Source organism: Mirounga angustirostris, unplaced genomic scaffold, assembly GCF_029215605.1.
Source record: "Mirounga angustirostris isolate CCGP_5_RB_7025 unplaced genomic scaffold, mMirAng1.0.hap1 SCAF_13, whole genome shotgun sequence".
Taxonomy (NCBI): domain Eukaryota; kingdom Metazoa; phylum Chordata; class Mammalia; order Carnivora; family Phocidae; genus Mirounga; species Mirounga angustirostris.
The window spans coordinates 65,555,011-65,571,997 of record NW_026991721.1 but is presented as its reverse complement, the minus strand read 5'-3'; the positions used below and the strand labels follow the sequence as shown (position 1 = coordinate 65,571,997).

Sequence of the window (16,987 nt, the reverse complement as noted above, 5' to 3'; positions counted from 1 at the left end):
TTGGTGTCTTCAGGAACTCTGCAGAGAAAAGCAAAAGCTCTGTCCCAAGTAGGAGAAGTAGGGCGGGGCCGGCATGTGCCCCTCCCAACTCCCTCCTAACAAGCCAGGATGTCAAAACGTGTAGCAAGGACAGAATCGACCAGAGTGCTGGGGGAATGGCCGTGTGCCTAACAGATGGTTCTTTCTGTTTCAACTCACAACTGGAAACCTTTCTGAAATGCACTTGCCCGTCCTGGCGAGCACAGTTTGAGGAAGACGATTTAATCTTGCGATGAAGCTCAAGGCCTTCCTCCAGTGCCCCAGATCTCAGATGTTGTTCTGAGCGTTTCCTGACCCCAGGAATGACCCTGCAAGTTCCTCTTTTAGCTCAAACGGAATCAACTTGTTTTCTTTCATTCCTACGCGAGGAATAAAACAATTATTTCAGTGATTTCAGTTTCATTTTTCTGAACTTTGGTTACAGCAAGGGAGTGGTAATTGTCCAAGGATCTGAAAAAGCATGAGTTCTTGAGGTACTTTTTTTGAGAAAATATTCAGTGCAAGGATCACAAGAAAAGTAAAAATGCAAAAGCTGTGGCAGCAGAAACCACACACTGGGCTTGGATTTTGTGCCAGTCAGTGTTGTTTCATGTAGTTTTCAAAGAAGTAACTCATTCTCAGAGACTTAAATAAATTGCCTGAAATTCTGAGCTCATGAGTGAGAAAGCCAGGATTCACACCCAGGTCAGTCTGACTCGAAAGCTCTGTGACGGGGAAGGACTATTATCCTTTCTTAATTAAACAAAACAAAAATAAAACCTCCTATGAACCAATAAAAAGACAAACACCTCAGTGGAAAACTAAAGAATAGAAGAGGTAATTCACAAAATTCACACAATTAATTCGTGCAGGCAGAGGCCATAAAACAACATGGTAAAGGGCAGGGAGGCTGGCTGGTTCTCCTTTCTCTAAAAATCTGCAAATGGATGTTAAAAAAAAAAAAACGTATGTGCAGGTGGGAGTGGTGAAAAAAAAAAACAAAAAACCAGAAACGGCAAAGATGAAGAAAGATGATGAAAACCATGTTTCAGACTCTTTAAGATTACATATTTTCTAAAAGGGACAGGGGAAACATCAAAATACCTTATTTCTCTGACAAAGGATGCTATTAAAAATTCTGACTTCCATTACATATTCTTATGTAAAAGGACATTTTAAGAGAAATGAAACCACTTTTTTAAATTCAATTTTTATTTTTTATTAAAGTTTTTTTTCCCCCAGGGGCTAGTTTAAAGACTCATAAAGTTCTACAAGGCTACTGGAAAAATATCGGTCCCCAGGTTCTCCTGCCCGTTCCCCAACCCATTTCCAGAGGCAACCAGTTACGGAAAGCACCTCCACATTTCTGAACAACAGCTTATGGTACCACTCAGTGATGTTCCAGTCTCAACCAGGATCTACCCACTTCTCACCACGGGAGAGGAAAAGGCACCTCTCTTCCATTATATCTGTCATTATAGGCACACATAGGAACCTACCCTCCCATTCAGTCAACAAAGTTACATAATTATTTGGGGTAGATGAATATTCGGCTTTTATATTTACTAGGATCACATAAATCCTAGGCTCAGAGGAGCCATGTTGGATATTCTGACCCCATTTCTTTGTTGCATACCTCTCTGGTTTCCTTTAGTGTTACTTGTCCTTTCTAAAATTAAAAAAAATATGTATGTATATATATTTAACCCATTTGTCTAAGTTTGTCTCAGTCTCCCTTTGTCTCCCTATATTTGTCTAAGTCCCCCTTCGACTTGTTCAAAGAACCCGTTTCTTTTAATTTCAGGTTCATTCTAAGGTTTCTCCGGCTCATTTATAAGCCAATACATACACGTGCATGCGTGCGTGCACACGCCCTCTCTCATACTTTCAAAGATTCAATACAAATATTTTTAACATTCTTTTCACTCTCTTGAAATTTGTAAATAGTATAACCTACCAGCACTTATAATTTCAAAAACAATCAACACAATACCCTAACTAAAATACAAAGAAGAAAGGAAAGTTCGTTAAAATATACTACATCCAGAGTCAATATGCAAATGTTGGGTACGGCTACTCTAGAAGACATGATGAAAGATGTAATGAGGTCCTATTTATAATGAACAGGTAAACTTCAGATGCTTGGTAGTTGTGTTCCTGGAAAATTCAGTATATATTAAAAACATGCAAAAATTATGTGTGTTTATGCTTAAAGTGGAGTCAGATTCCAGGCTCAGATACTTGTAAACAGAGTTCCACCTACATGAATGCCCACTGAACTTTAGGAGGTTGTGTAGGAAGTTGGACAATCTTTTGTTCTCCATGGGTTGCATCTAGCAAATCTGCTTCTCTCCAGACAGCCCTGTCCCGCATTACCGGGACAGTCAAATCGCCCTACACATTCCCAAGATGTCCTATAGGGGGCGCTACGTACCTACTCAGAACCAGTAGCTGATTCAACTCTATCTTTTCTACAAAGAGAAGGGGCAAAGAGAGGTTAAGATATTTACCCAAAGCCATATAGGAAACCAATAGCAGTCAGGACTAGATAAGGAGAAGGGGCAGACAGGGGAGGAGAAAGGAAATTATTCTAATATTCATATTTATTAATTGCTAGACATTGTGCTAGGTGCCTTTTGTTAGGCTCCCACGGTATCTCGTCTAATCCTCCTAACCTCAGGGGTTAGTTCTATTACCATCCCCAATTTTCAGATACAGACACCACATTTCAGGGAGGTTAGGTCCTTGCTCAGGGCCCCATTTTTAGTAACAACAGAATTCGATTTTGTCCAGTCCTTTTTCTATTACTTTAAGCTGCTCTCCCTCCAGGTGTCTGGGCCCACACCTTGGGGACCAGGTCCCTCACTTTGCTACTTCAATCTTTAGGAAATTGTAACTGGGGTGCAGGCTGTCTGAAAAGCAATGAGCAAAAAGAAAGATGGTTCAATCCCAGCTTCTTGGCCCTTCGGGTTCAGCCAGTGTGTGGCCTGGACCCAGTGGTACCTGAGCACAGGAAGCAGACTCTTGATGAAGTCATAGCCTCCTGCAGGAGCCTGGCCTGACCTGCCAGGGGTCAGGCCAGGACAACCAGTGTGACCGCAGGGACTTTTCCTGCCCCGGAAGGCCCATGCCTCCACAGTCCGTTTCACACTCCACAAGGTGGCAGGCAGCCAAGGGGCTGGAGCCCACACCACAAATGCAGGAAAGGCCAGACAGTGAGCGAGGGCTTGGTCACCAAACTTTGAGGTGTCAGGTGTGGGGAACACTCCAGAACAGTCACTACAGCTTCATGGCATGTCTGCCTCTGCTTAATTACCCTCCAGATCATCCCTCTGAGAAGATAGTGTTATTTCCACCTTCCAGAAGAGGAAACCAAGACCACAAGTGGCCGGCAGCTTGTTACACAGCTGGTCAGGGGCAGGGCCAGCCCTCCAGCCCAGGCCAGACCGGCCCTGACCCCCTCCCTCTCTCCTTCACATTTAAAAACCCCTCCTGACTTATGCATTTCAGAAAAATGTGTATTTGGCACCTACCATCCAGCTTTGGCGGGCAGGTGGGCATCATGTCCCTCCGCCCCATAACTGCTGGGGCTGTCCTGTGGGACTGAACACTGGATCAGGTGCTTGAAGAGGGGATCCCGTCTGATAGTCCTTAGGCACCTTTCTCCCTCTGCTTTCTGGCCACAAAACCGTGACTAAGCACTTTGAACAAGGAACCCATTGCATCAGACTTCATGTTCAGGAAAAGCAAATGCACACAGCCCCTATTTGTCACACTGATCTGAATGCACCCCATGGGGCCTGGCAGAGCTCGGATGAACCCATTTGTTCATGACAGTGCACAGGTCTCTGCCCGGTCGTCCGCTGTGTGCACACAATCTCTGAGGAGGTTTCACAGAACAGGGTCCGACTGGGGCTCCGGTCAAATGATTTCTTGCAAAAAAGTCAAAGTAGGGCCAGCCCCAGTCTCGTGTGCCACGAGCTCACTGTGAGCGCTCGGGGTGCGAGACAGAATAGCCCCTCAGCCAGGAGCGCAAGCGCCAGACCACCTGGGTCCCCACCTCTGCCCTGCTGCTTACTGGTGCGGCTCTGGACAGGATCGGACCTCTGTTCCTCAGTTTCCCCATGAGTAAAATGAGGATATTGACAGTAGCCACCTCACAGAGTGGTTGTAGGCAGTAATAGAGACACTCATGTAAGAGCTTAGAACCGTGCCTGACCCAAGGTGAGCACTCAGGGTTGCCTATGGCTGAAATGAATACTGACTGTCCCGTCACAGAAAGAACAGCTGAGAGCCCTGCAGAACATAAACCCTGCAAGGGAGATAAAGGGGGGGAGGGGAGTGAGGGGAAGGGGTCCATGAGCGCTACTTCCAAACTTGAGAAGTGGAACCATGCCACACCCGCGGGCCTTTGTTCCATATTGCTACAAAGGGCTGACCTAGGTCAATGGGGAAACAGAGCCAAGAGGCAGCTTTGGATTAGAATAAAGAAGGATTTTCGAACAGGCAGACATGTCCACAAAGGGGGAGCAGGATGCCTGGTGCGCGGGTTCCTGAGGGGGTCAGGGGCCTGCCTTCCTGTCCTGAACAGTACACATGCGGTTTTCCTGCCCAGGAGAGTGGCCAGGGGCAGTGACCCCTGACGCCCCTTCCCACAGGACCATTCTATCACTCCGATAACGAGCAAGTACGTGCTGATAGCCAGGGTGTGGCCCATCAGCCCGAAGGAGGGAGGAGGGACTTCGGACTGTCTTCGTGCACACAACCTTCAGGACTTTCACTTCATTGTCTCAGAACACCATGGAGTGGCGAGGCTTGGTGGCCATGACCAGCAATGGCTCCATGAAACTCAACAGTGTTTCCTGAACACCTGCCGCGTGCCTAGCAAAGTGATTCCCGGCAAGCGTGAGATGACAGAGCTGTGGCAACGAACTATCAACATTTTCTTACTTTGGAGAATTTAAAGACAGCATCAATTACTAAAGCCACTGTTATCTGGGGCACACAGTACAAAGTCATCAGATGGGCCAGCTCCACGGGCAGCTTCCCAGCCATCTCTCTGGCAAGGTTCCAATGTTCTTTACCACCGAAACTTTTACTGACACAATCCCTTGGCCTGGGTGTCCTTGGTCTCCTGGGCGGAGCTGCACACAGGAGGAGATGCTGGGACATGGGGAGACGGCCAGGAACAGGGAACTAGAGAGAGGAAGGGGCTAATCTGCTCCCTGAAAACTGATTCGGGAAGTATCCTCCATCATGAATGTTATCACCTTTATAAACTACAAAAACGGAAAAATTTTAAAAAGTGGAAAACATTTTGTCATTGAAAAATTATCAGACTGTATAAAAACTACGACACAAATGCAAGAAAAAAATACAAGATTCTGAGACTAAAGCTCATCAGCTATTTCTCAGGTATCTCCTGTACAACTGTTAACTGCTCATTCATAGGTGCCCAGCTCTGAGGACTCAAAGCAGATCAGCAGCTGGAGGTATCAAAAGATTAAGGAAAAACAATTTATGGAGATGACACCAGAGACATCCTATGTACTGACTTCCAATTCTTAATTTTTTTTTTTTTTAAGATTTTATTTATTTGCGAGAGAGAGAATGAGAGACAGAGAGCATGAGAGGGAGGAGGGTCAGAGGGAGAAGCAGACTCCCTGCTGAGCAGGGAGCCCGATGCGGGACTCGATCCCGGGACTCCAGGATCATGACCTGAGCCGAAGGCAGTCGCTTAACCAACTGAGCCACCCAGGCACCCCTGACTTCCAATTCTTTGCACCTCCTGGAAACGCCTGCAAATTTTTTTTTTTTAAGATTTTATTTATTTATTTGAGAGAGAGAGAGTGAGAGAGAGCATGAGAGGGGAGAGGGTCAAAGGGAGAAGCAGACTCTCCACTGAGTGGGGAGTCCGATGTAGAACTCGATCCCGGGACTCCAGGATCATGACCTGAGCTGAAGGCAGTTGCTTAACCAACTGAGCCACCCAGGTGCCCGCCTGCAAATATTTTTGAGAACCACTGTCTGGAGCAGTTAGGAACTTATAGGGCAGGAAGACAGAGAACATCTCCTTTCAGAGAGAAGGTTCTCAATACTCCACAGGCCCCAGCCTGAGTAACTCAGGCCCCCAATTCGCTGGATCTGCCGGGAAGGCCCTCATTCTTCTCTCCCCACCACGAACCTCCTCTGCCTAGTGGGTTCCTGTCCCAGCCCGTGGCTGTCCTTCACCCTCTGGTTGGCTGTCTGTCTGCAGCTAACCCCCACTGCTGCTACCTCCCTGTAAGCTCTCCTCCCCACTTGCCCCTCTCCATGCTGACTGCTACAGCCTTAATTTAGGCCCCGGGCACCCCCCTCCAGGCCTACTCACATCCTCTAAAACCACTGGCCTCCAGCACTGCCAAGAGGTGACTTTTCCAGAAGCTTCCACAGTCCATCCTTCCTCATAAAGGTTTCTCTCACTCCCTCTGCCTCCTCCCAGCCGCAAAAAGAGACCTAACCCCCAAGAGCGCCGCACTCTGGCCAGGCACCGTGCAGGGCCATTAGCCCAGCGCAAGGCAGAGACAGGGTGCAGCTCCCAGGCCAGCTCTAGCCCGTGGATACTGGCTGCCTGGAGAGCTGTACAAAGGATTCTGAGTGTCGGAAAGAAGCCACCATGAGCAGTGACTGGGAGCCCGAGGACTGGGAATGGCCGTGCCCAAGCCACCCGCATGCCATCCCAGTCTGGGCCAGAGCACTCTGCAGCACTCAGACCCATCTGTCCCTGGCCCGTGCTCCAGGCTTGCACTCCCTTTGGTATTCCCATGAGATCTCCTCAATGATGCGCTCTCAGGGCTCCTCCCAGACCACCATATCCACTTTCCCTGGCACCGCCACGCCGCCATACTCTTCCTCCCCCAATACTCAGCAAACGCGCTGCACTTTCTTCCTTTAGAAACTTTACAGCATCCATAAAGCTTTTCCAAATGGGCCAGAGAGCGGCTGATTTGACCTCTGCCTTAGTGTCCAAAGACATAGATTCCCAAGACCCCCTCTTACCATCTCCCCCACTCGTCTGGCCGGCTGTTGTACTCACACAACCCTGTCTACTTAAGCAGTTGGTGACTATTGGACTGTCTTGATGTCTGTCTGAGACTGGGAACCCTGCAGGATAGAAATCTCATCTGTTTAGTTCACTGGCTCCGAGCTTGGCACAGGAGGGCTCTGTTAGGGGAGAGCGTAGGGACCACAGCCCCAGCCCCGCTCTGCCCTGACGCACTGTGGGGCCCCGGGAAAGCCACTCTCCTCTCTGGGCCTCAGCTTCCCCACCTAGACTAGGATGTACTTGAGCTAGGGGCGCCTGAAGTCTTGTCCAGCTCTCAGACACTATGAGAACGTAGGCCGCAAAGCACAGGATTCGTGTCCTTCATGCTTGTGTGGGTAATAATCACTCAGCAAGATATCACAGGACAGCTCCTTTGAGCGGTGCAGATCCGCCATTGCGGGTATCGAGGACCTCTCTCGGGTATCCAGTGCTATGGGATGTGTGCTTGTATGGCTAAGCATAATGGACAAGGAGGAGTGATTTTATCTTCCTTTGAGAACATAAGTACACTCTTCTATATTTATACATTCCATCTCTTAATTTAGACAGTGTAGAACTTTTTCTGATCAGCACTCACTTGCCAATAATTTCGCTCTACATCTAAATGAAGAATAGGAGTCATATAAGTTCACAGATTGAATGGATGGCTGATTTACAAAGCCCTTAAAATGTGGCTGCAGGCCGACGCTGGCAACCCCATAATTAGATATGGCATGCTCTGTGATGATGTATTTTTTACTGTTTTTTAATAACTCAGTTCTCCTTCTGGGATGAGGGGAAAAATGGAATTTGTTAAAAATAAATCGAGATTTAGTGGCTTTTCAGCCTTCTGCTGCTTGTTGCTCACAATATTCTATAAATAAAAGAAGCCCTGCCCTATAGTGCACTGTAAACACCCACAGACACTCAGAGCCAAATTCTTCCAATTATGACCCTGTACCAGTTGCCAAGCTACTGCAAGGACCCACTTGAAAGGCCGCCATCTAGGCCACCTCCTGATTAAGCCGCCCGGCAGCAAGGAGGAAGGCCTGCTGCTCTGGCACCGTATCTAGTCTGAAATAATTGTTCCATTTTCTTGAAATTAAGCCCTTTCCTTGTGATCGAATTACAGTTCAGAGGTAAATGAAAAGCTAACCACCTGTCCATCCGTCCATCTGCCTGGGTCATGTGTACGTAGGTGATCCTGGGCCGTCACATGCTGGGCTTAAGTCAGGCGGCAGAAGGGCCTTCACGACAGTGTCTCCAACTGCACCAACTGCACCGAGCAAATCAAGGTCAAATTAAAGTAGGTCAGCTGGGAACATGACAGGTGAGTCACAGGCAGCCCGCCCTTCTGCTCGGCACCTTTCCTCACTAATCAGTTTGGGTCCCTCTTGTTCAGTGCAGCAGACTGAGCCGGTCACTTAAAAACCCATTTTCTACCCTGGGAGGGATGATACTGGGTGTCAGGCTGACGCTCTGTGGTTCAAATGCCAATGCACGAGCTGGGGCGGCCCCCGTGGCCCCAACGAGCCCTTAGAACACTGCAGGCAGAGAATCTGGAGATTGCAGAGTGCCACAGTCTCACTGAGAGAGAAATTACTTCCAGTTCCTTAGAAACCGGAATGCTCAAAGCAGCACTGGAGCAAAATGGGCTCCGGCTAGAAACTCATCACCCTCCCTCCTCCCTTCAGTGTCAGCTCCACTGGGTGAGTGCTCCTCTTGGAGCAAAAGGCCCTGCGCCACAGCTCCAGCCCCAGAAGCTCACGCTCTGAATGCATGCGGAGCCAATGGGTAAACAAAGGCCGCCCCCAAAGAGAACGGATATGTACTCTGTGGTCAGATTTTCCAAATTCAAAACTGGGACCTATACTTTAAGGGGGAGAGCTGTTCAAAGCTGGAAAGCCTGGGACTTGGCGGTCACAAAGCATGGAACCTTGTCAGAGAGGTCTCCTCTGGCTGTCCAGTCTCAAGTGGCCCTTCCTGGGGCACCTGGGTGGCTCAGTCAGTTAAGCGTCCGACTTGACTTCGGCTCAGGTCACGATCTCAGGGTTGTGAGATTGAGCCCTCACGGTGTGGGGGTGGCGGGGGGGGGGTCCTGCGCTCAGCGGGGAATCTGCCGAAGATTCTCTCTCTCTGTCTCTCCCCACACTCCAAAATAAATCAATCTTTAAAAAATAAAAATAAATAAAAATAAAGTGGCCCTTCCTGTGACTCACCCACCACCTGTGGGTTCTCGTTTCTTAATTTCTGAAATGGTCTCATTTCTTTGCATCTCCTCGGATTAGAAAGTGAGCATCATGAGAGCAGAGACCCCCTCTGTCTTGTTCTCGAATATTTCCAGAGCAACTAGAATGGTGACTGGTTCACAGGTGCTCAACAAATATTCACTGAGGAAGCGAAACGAATCCACGCCAAACCTCCAGAAGAGCATCCTATGGACCAATCTCCCTCGGTGCTCACGGCAGTGTGATGAGGTGAAATCATTACCTCTTCTGTAACAATGAGAAAATCAAGGCTCAGAGAGGGTGTGTGTTTTTCCCAGGGCTGCACATCTAATGAGTTCATGGAGCTGGAATTCCAAGCCAGGCGTGAAAAGTTCTAATCCTGGCTTTGAAGTGAGCATCTGTTGCTTTTATAATTTAGAAAAAGCAAAGGGGAAAAACTTTAGAGGAAAAACTATGTATCAGAAAAAGCTTTACATCAAATGATCTAATATATGACAGATTCGGTTCCTGTGTCCCCAGACCTCAGCCCCCCCGCTGTCTGCAGAGGGCATCGGCACCACAGATGCACAGCCAGAGTGGAGGAAGGGTTCCTGAGCCCCCATTATGGAAGGTTCCTTCCTTCCCTTCTGTGGCGCTCGGGAGGCCAGGCAGGGAGGGGAGACGCCATTGGCAGGGACACCCGTGACTCCTATTGCTGTGAGGATCAGCAGGCTTACTCCATAATTTGCTGGAACGTTTCCAAGGAGAGAAAGGCCTGTGAGCAAGTTAGAAGACTATAAAGTGGGCTTGGCATGTGCCTTCCCCCATACCCACACCTTGAAAACTGGAATTTTAAAAAAAAAAAAAGGAAGCACACTTTTTAAGGTTGAAATTTCAAAAATCCTAAAATTGAAAAGTAGAGATTTACATTTACCTGAATTTAGAACACTGAACCCTGCTGAAGCTCAGTGTATGCACCTTTATAAGCTGTGTATCACAGTACAATTCCTATTAGTCTGATACTGGGAGCCAAAACTCCTCCCCAGGCTGTCTGCTAGATGCGGGCTATGGCTTGAATTAAGTCAGCAGGTCAGTCTCATCAAAACGGCCAGCCAATTCTAGTATGTAGATACACTTCTCAAACACGGGAAAGAAATGAAAATGGCAAATGGTATCGATAAAACAGGTTTTTCCAAATGCTACCAGGATGGCCTAGCAACGCGTGAATACAAACACCCTACAGACACTGGAAGCCCATCCTGATTGTGAATGAGTGGGGGTAAGATGACAGACAAGCCCATAAGCTAACCTTCTGATTCTGAATTTCTGAGCTAGAATTCCTGGGGGGGCTTCAGAGCAAATGTCTCATGAACAATGTTGGTCTTGTGAGACTCTGTCACGTGCATTTTTTGGAGGGAGGCTCCATAAATGTCACTAGATTCACAAAATGATCTGTGACCCCGAAAGGCAGGGACACCCACCAGCCCTTTCTGCTGCCACTCCTGTTTTCCTTGGACAATCCTGTGACATAAACAACGACATGGGGAGCCCCCCTGGCTTGCAGAGTAGACAAGATGACATGGACAATCAGGGAAAATTGTCCAAGCTCTTGCCCGAACAGCCTGGCCATGGGACTGCTCAGGTCAATGACTGAAATGAGGTCACTGGCCAGAAGGCACTGAGGAACTTCTGAGCTCCAGCTTGAGCCGAGTGCCCAGGCACAACCAGAAAAGACCAAGAGAGCAACCTCAGGGACAGAAAGTCTTAGGCAGCATGAACTTGGGAGCAACAGCCTGGGACAGGAGACGGAACAAGGGCTTGGCAGCCAGACAGGTTCAATCCTGGGTTCAGTCCTGACCCCACCCACGTACTAGTCATGTAGCCTCGAGACGTGAGCCTTGAGGGATGATGACGATGACGGTGAAGATGACGACAATGGCGAGGACCACGACAATGAGACAATAATATCTACGATGAGCTATTACTTACTGGCAGCACGAAGTCTAGAGTATAGCAGACAAATGCTTCTATGCTTATGAGATAACACATGTTGTTTACTTTTCACAGTGACACATGACCCCCCTCTCGATTCTGTCTTCTAGATGTGCAAAAAGAAGGTTAAAAAGATTCAGTAGCATGCCCAAGGTCCACAGTTAGTGGGGATTCAAACCTGGGTCCGTTGGGACTCTAAGCTCCTGCTCTTAACTCCACTGCACTGCCAAGTCTCAGTTTCCTCATCTGTAAAAAGATTACTACTACTCACCCTCGCAGGGTGGGAAGGGTGAGACAGAATGCATGCGAAGTGCTTAACACAGTACCTGGCACTCAGGAGCTCGACGGCGTAGCTATTGATGTAATGTAATGTAATGGCATCTGGACCTTTGGGAGAGAGAAGGACGGCGGGAGGTGGGCATCTGGCAGTACAGATGGATGGTGCAGCATTTCACTTCACGGGGCTTGACAAACAGGATTAGGAACTTTGCACCAAGGCTTCCGAGCCTGGGCTGGCATATTCTCAGTGAGGACCAGAGAGGGGACACCTCAGCAGGATGGCTAGGAATGCATTTACTCAGAGATGAAAGGCTTTTCATTGCAAGTTGGAGAGGACTGGGGACTTCTGGAAGAAGGAATAATTCAAGCTCCAAAAGAAAGTTTTCAAGAGGCTGCAGTACCGAAGAGCATGGCCCTTCCTGGGCTGTGAATATATGCCCACCGACAACCTGACTCTCTAACACCCCAGGGAGAAGAGTCCCCGTGTGTGTTTGTGGTAAGGGAGATGCCGAACCCCCACGTGATTGGTAAACCCTGTCTGGGACATGGGCAGAGCAGAGGCGTTCTCAAAGAGAAGAGAATTTGTTAGAGCAAGTCTCCTTGGGAGTTAAATATGAGGAAAAGTACTCGTTGCAAGAAGGAACCAAAGACTTAGTGGGGTTATAGTGTATAAGAGCAAAGGGCACGTCTGCAGGAAGAAGAATTGGTCTCACTGATACCGCCATCTTGACTACACTCTCACCAAATGTCTGAACAGGGGACTCTGTAGAGCAGCAGAGTCACTCCTCAGAGAGCCAACGGCACCGCAGAGACCGTGCCTCCCAGAGCTGACATTTGCTGGAGGAGAAAAAACTCCACAGAGGATTGCTAGCCTCTTCCCAGACCAGCTTACCTCCTGTATTTCTGATAGAGGAATTGCTGTACCAAGTTACCCCAACAGGAACCAAAGATCCTCAAAGGCCTTCACACCCTGTCATCGGTCCCCTCTCCGCCATGCCCACAGCCCTACCCAGGACTCAGCATCAATTTCCTGCACCATTTTAACTGCCTCTAACTAGTTCTGCTGCCTCCTCCTACAGTCCAGCCCCCACACTGCCACCAGCTGGCTTTCTAAAATAAAAGTGCTGACCACGTCACTCACCTCCTGAAAGATGTCTACTAGATTTGCACTGCCTACAGAATAAACGCCAGAGTCTTCACTTGCATTAATTCATTCATTTTTTTTTTTTCCCTCACCAATCTAATGTGTGATGATCACCTCCTGGGTGCCAGGCTCTGTTTTATGTCCTGGAGATGGAGTGGTGAATGAGACAGGTAAGACAAGCATCCAGCCTCAGGGATTTACATTCTAGTAGGGTAAGACAAACAGTAAGGAAGACAAATAAATCTATCATATAAAGGCAGGTAGTGATGAGTGCTAATGAAGAGAAATAAAGCAAGGTAAGCGGGCCGAGTGATGGGGCCAGGGGTGGAGCAGGACAGTGCATTTTTAGTCCTTGAACACAGTGACCGTTAAGTCCATTCCTCTCTGTCCCCCCCACCCTCATTTGAACAGAGACCAGAATGGAATGAAGGTCAGCCAGGCAGGGATGTTGGGGAAGACTGATTCAGGCCAAGAACAGTAAATGCAAAGGCCCTGAGGCAAGAAAGAGGAACAGCAAGAAAGACACAGCAGCTGGGATGGAGTGAGCAGAGCAAAGAGTGCGAAGTGATGAGACCAGAGAAGCAGGATGGGCTGGCAGGCCATGGCAAGGAGTTCGGCTTCTATTCCAAGGATGCTAGGAAGCCATCGGAGAGTTTTGGCAGGGAAATGACACAATCTGATTTACTTTTTCAAAGGTCACTCTGCCTGATTCTGTGGAAGACTGATAGCAGTGGGGCCAGAACAGAAACAGGGAGACTAGCTGCGAGATGGGCGACATCTGGACGAGGGTAGGGAGATGTGGTGGCTTTCAAGATACACTCTGACGGAACAGCTATCAACAACCCAAGCAGTGAGGTGCCAGGGAAGGAGCAGGATCCAAGACGACGCCTGCACGTTGGGCCTGTGTAACCAGGGAAATGGGCCTGCCATGTAAGATGGGGAAGATGGGGGAGGAGTCATATCTTTGCCTTTTTTTTTTTCTTTTTAAGAAAAAATATCAAGACCTGTGTTGAGTTATGTTGGGTCTGGGATGCCCATGAAACATCAAAGTGTGGATGCTGGAGTGGGCAGCGGGTATGTGGGTTGGGGCTCGGGAGAAAGGTCTGAGCTCATCACCGTGCGGATGACCACCAGGTCCTCCACCGCTTGGCCCCAGCTCCAGACCCGCCCCCAGGCATCACCTTGTCTAGGCTCTGGCCTCCGCTCTGTGGTTCCCCCTGCCTGGAATGCTGTCTTGCACTTCTCTAGGCTAGACTCCTACTCGTCTCTTAAGACTTGCTCAAAAGGCACCTCTTGTCTAAAGGCCCTCCGGACTGCCCTCAGCCCTCCCTTCTCCTGCGGTGCCCCGGCGTGTGCCCCGATGGCCTTGGATCACCCCTATTTGCACCTTTCCTCCTTGTGAGCTCCTTGAGGGCAGTGACCGTGAGACTATTCCTCTCTGCAATCCCCTCCTGACATAAGGCCTGCGCGTGGCAAACTGCTAAACGAACGCAGTTCTCCTCTCTGTAACGAGACACGCAAGAAAGTACACGCGTGCGCAGTGACGCACACCGCGAGGGACACGGGGACCAACCAGGTGTTGCCCCTGGGGCAGTAGCCCAGCTCAATGGGGTAGAATGGTGCCCGCCCTCCAGGAGTTTCCTAACGATACAAAAGGGCTTCAAGAGATCTAAGGGCTGAGTATCTCGGGGTGTTACGAGGTGTCATGAACACCACCGCACCGGTGAAATGTGTCTTGGGTCTCACTGCAGAAACACCCAGCGAGTCCAAACCCAAAGCACTCAGGCGTCAGACAGAGGGAAGGAAACCGCCCTCGTTTACATGGCCTCCTGTTCTCACGAGAGTGAGCCTGGAAGCAGGTCCTCCTTGCGCTCTTTTACAGATCTAAACCACGGAGTATCAGAGCGGTTAGGTGATCTGCCCAAGGTCACAGGGCTGGGGAGTACTGGAGCCAGGATTCAGTCACGTCTTCCTGCCTATGTTCCTTCCAGCACATTCCTCAGCCTCCCCCTATCACACCAGCTCGGAGAGCAGCCAGGAGCCTTAGGAACCCACGAAGCCCCAGAGCGTGCCGAGGAAATGGAACTCTGGAGAGGGGTGTGATGTGCCCGCTGTTACTGGGGAGTCACCAGTGGAATGGAAGCTGGAATCCAAGCCCCCGAACCCCGGGCCGGGCTCTGGGAGCACTGCACCTGCACTCTGCCAGATATTTCTTACAGGGCAGCGATAAAGCCAAACACTTTAACAGTCTAACCTATCTGCTTACATGTACCCTAGAAATAAGAGCAAGGGGAATGGGAAACTGTCTTTTGTGTCAATGATGACTGCTGTGTGATTCTGGGACCCGCACTAATAAATGGGACACTAAGTGAGGAGCGCTGTCACTGCCCCAGGAGGGTTACAAGACCAGATGCGTGGGTAGCAGTTCTCTCGTTCCCTTGGGACAAATGTTCGCTGCCCACCTACTGTGTGCCAGGCACTGAACAAAGCAATGGAGGCCAGGGGAAAGAAGCCCGCAGTGGAACCGTGGCTCCCCGACTTGTGTAAGAATCAGCATATCAGCCTCTCTAAGCCTCCGTTTCTTTATCTGTAAAGAGTCCCTGTTTCACAAAGTTGTTCTGGCTGCTAAACGGGATGACACATGCCCCTGGTATACGGGAGTGACGCAGCGAGCATCAAATGGCTGGTAGTTGGTTCACTGCTGAGAAAGCAAAAGAGCTTACTCATACTGTAGGAAAAAAGGGGATGGAAAGAAGGGAGCTATACCAGCGCTCTTGTAAAAACTTTGCAGAGTAAAGGAGCATCAATCCTCTGAGGATTTACCAAAGCATAAAGGAATTCTTTGAGAAATTTTGAGTGACTGAGTATCTTAAGGCTGGGAGGGGAGAAGGTGAGGAGGCAGAGGAGAGGAAAAAGGAAAAGAGAGAGGATGAATGAATATATCAGTGTATTGGTAAGAGTCAATGAAGTTAACATATATACATATAAAATAATGTAACTTGATGGCTAATGAACAGAGTTGGCTGTTCATTATCTATCGCCTTATTGTCTCCATCAAACTCCTATTCAATCTTCAATACCCTACTTGTTTGATGACTTCTTCCCCCTCACCCCAGGTTAATTAATCTCTGCTCTGTTAATTGATTCTTACCAATATACACATCACATTGTGATGGCACGTATTGGGTTCCCCTACCTAATAGTGAGTTCCTGAGAGTACACATCGTGTATGAGTCATCTTGGTGGCCCTCCTCTGGCCCCAGGATCCCCAGCCAGCAGCCTGCAGTTTGGAGCATCCCAGAGGAGAACCTTCTCTCTATCGCAGGAAAAAGAGCCAGGACTGACATTTATACGTATCCATTCTGTGCTGAACATAGGCACCTTTTAAATCTTAACTCATGTATTCCTCAAAATGTCCCATGAGAGAATTATTATCCCTATTTTGTAGAAGGGGACACTGAGGCTCAGGGAGGTGAGGTCAACAGCCAAAGTTTCATACTGCTACTAAAAGTGATGAGTCAAGGGTTTGATCCCAGGTCTATCAGACTCCAGATCCCTGCTTTCACTAGACCAGCCCCCCTGCATGGGTCTAACGAAGTTGAGGGCATCCTGGAAGGATGAATGGTCTGGGCATCAAATCTCCCTGCAGGCTCATCAGTAAGGTGAGTGCTAAGGAGCTTTGGCCAACACACGGTAATCTGGTAGCAAAAGCCAAACACCAGGTCAGAGAGGCAGAGAGGAAGCCTCTGAAGAAGACAGAATTCAAAATTTTTGCATGCAGTTAGCACGTGGTAAGTCGACCATCTCCCCAGACCCATCCTGTCTGAGAAGGAGATACATTCTGGGTCAGTGGTTCTCAGCCACGTGTGATCAGCTAAGTCCCCTGGTTGAGAATTCACAGATCTTTCCCAATTGCTGGGGAAACATTCAAGAACATGATCATGAGTGTCAGCACTGCTAGGAGAAAGCTGTGGGCATAAGTGACCACAGAAGTCTGGGAATGTCCCTTCCTTATCCTTTCTCCACCTCCAGCTCAGTAAAGGAAACTTCCATGATGTGCTATAGGCAAAAAGCTACAACTCAGCCTCGCAGGGGTTTGACTCCACCACACTTGGAGTCAGAAGACCTGTGTTCAAGGCACTGTTCCTTACCAGCCGTGCCACACTCCGTACGGCAGATCTTCTCTGGGCCTGAGTGTCCCCAGATATAAAGAGGGGGAAGAGGGGAATGCCGGCTTCACAGAGAGGTTGTAGGGAGGGACGCTATGAGATAATACATGTGGGA

The 16,987-nt window shown here is 48.9% G+C and overlaps 1 protein-coding gene across 13 annotated transcripts in view; it reads right to left on the bottom strand.

The window, feature by feature from the left end:
• BMAL1 (basic helix-loop-helix ARNT like 1) overlaps window positions 1–16,987 on the bottom strand; it is a 98,936-nt gene that overhangs the window by 42,049 nt on the left and 39,900 nt on the right. Inside the window, exon 1 of one of the 13 annotated variants that reach the window (XM_054512046.2) lies at window positions 3,552–3,995. The exons of the other annotated variants lie outside the window; for them this stretch is intronic. The gene's annotated coding sequence lies outside the window, so the exon portion shown is untranslated. Of the gene's footprint in view, window positions 1–3,551; window positions 3,996–16,987 lie in introns of those variants that run through there. 13 annotated transcript variants of the gene reach the window in all.